The sequence below is a fragment of the Dreissena polymorpha genome, chromosome 9 (genome assembly GCF_020536995.1).
Source record: "Dreissena polymorpha isolate Duluth1 chromosome 9, UMN_Dpol_1.0, whole genome shotgun sequence".
Taxonomy (NCBI): domain Eukaryota; kingdom Metazoa; phylum Mollusca; class Bivalvia; order Myida; family Dreissenidae; genus Dreissena; species Dreissena polymorpha.
The window spans coordinates 30,981,086-30,982,735 of record NC_068363.1 but is presented as its reverse complement, the minus strand read 5'-3'; the positions used below and the strand labels follow the sequence as shown (position 1 = coordinate 30,982,735).

Genomic DNA, 1,650 nt, shown 5'->3' with positions numbered 1-1,650 from the left:
TAATATACAGACTAGAAATAAACTATTGTTATTTTTATAACTAGTGTTAGTTCAAATTTTGCAGGAGAAAAAACGAACAAATAACCCATGTTCTAAACAAATAAGTCATTATAAAATACCTTCATTGTTTTGACGTAACAGGTTTATCAATGCAATGCTGAAATAAAGTAAAGTATTCTAATCAGGAGATTGTTTCTATAAGAAATGAATGACGAAGGGATAACACTAAAAGGGACGGATAAATAGCAATTGGAGAGGAGACAGGAGTCGATGAAGTATATTTATGCAAGTTTGCTGTTAAATCCATAGCATTCACAAGTCAGGCGTCCCAATCTTATATTGCAATCAGAGTATTGGTCTATCATAAACGATCTTTATATCATCTGCTATGTCTTTTTACGGCTGAGCTAGAAACACCCAACTCCAAAATTGTATGCAGTTACATATTATTCAGTGTCATAAGGATACTACGTAACTGCGATTATAACTGGATGATAAGATATTAACCTACTAATGCGCAATTATTACATAAATGAAAGTGCGTTTAAACTTTTGAATAATTTATTGTTATTAAATAATTAGATATTCTTGTGAGAATGTGTATGTTTACATGATAACATACAGTTAAAGTACTATTTTACGCAATGGGGAAAAGGGATTCAAAAAAATCGTCCCGCGAGCAGGAATTGAACCAGCGACCTAAGGATTACAGTTTCTGAAACCACTACAGTCCTCCGCTCTACCAACTGAGCTATCACGGGATACATTAAAATAAGTAGACGTGATCGACAACGTACGTTCACATTGTCCCAAACGGAACATTACAATGCGCCTTACGGACTTTGACAAGCGGATGAAAGCTATTCATCATTTCCGACTTTGCGTTTGCAATATTTTATGGTTAACACATTTTTCTTATTACATGAACTCGCAAGTTTAAAATCGCAGCATAAATTAGCATTCTTCAATTTAAGCAAAGTGATGCAAACAGTTATTGTTTGACTTGATTGCATTTAAATAAGCGTCAACACATTTCACAACAGCGGTTTTACGTTCGCGCTTGAGTTTTTGTTTGTGCTTTCTTGAGCGTGCGTTTTTATGTACTTGAGCGTTTTTAGTTCTTCGCTCGCGAAGGAATAAGGTTATGAATGTGTTTTGCAAGTCAGTCTGTTGTTATCTACGGTAGGAACTTAGTACGATTGGAAGAATAACCACATCTGCCTGTTTTTACTCTACTGGTACACTGCAGACATCAGCAGACATCAGTGTGTATGTATGTAATCAATAGTGTTTAACAGCTTGTGGGACGGCATTAGCCAGATTGTCATCGAAATATGTACATATTGGCTGCTTTCAGGGAAAACGGGGCTTAATGAATGTCAAATAAGTGGTGTCCCAGATTAGTCTGTGCACACTGATTAGCCTGTACTATGCACACAAGCAATTTCAAGGAGAACACTTTCAAACGTCAAAGTAACCTCGCTGACAAAGCATATCACTTTTAATTCAAATACATAACCAATGAGTTGTAAATTGTTACCTTGTTGCGTTTTTTAGTAAACATCAAAAAGCGACTTTTCACAGTTTGTCATTTAATGCTTTATATCGATAAATGTAAATATTGGATTTTAAAAATTCCATTAAAAACAA

General features: G+C 34.8%; 1 non-coding gene across 1 annotated transcript; it reads right to left on the bottom strand.

Annotated features, from left to right (window-relative positions):
• Positions 1 to 671: 671 nt before the first annotated feature.
• On the bottom strand, positions 672 to 761 carry Trnay-gua (transfer RNA tyrosine (anticodon GUA)). The gene is given in 2 exon segments: positions 672 to 707; positions 725 to 761. It is a non-coding gene; the product is annotated as a tRNA-Tyr (tRNA).
• Between the last annotated feature and the right edge of the window lie 889 nt (positions 762 to 1,650).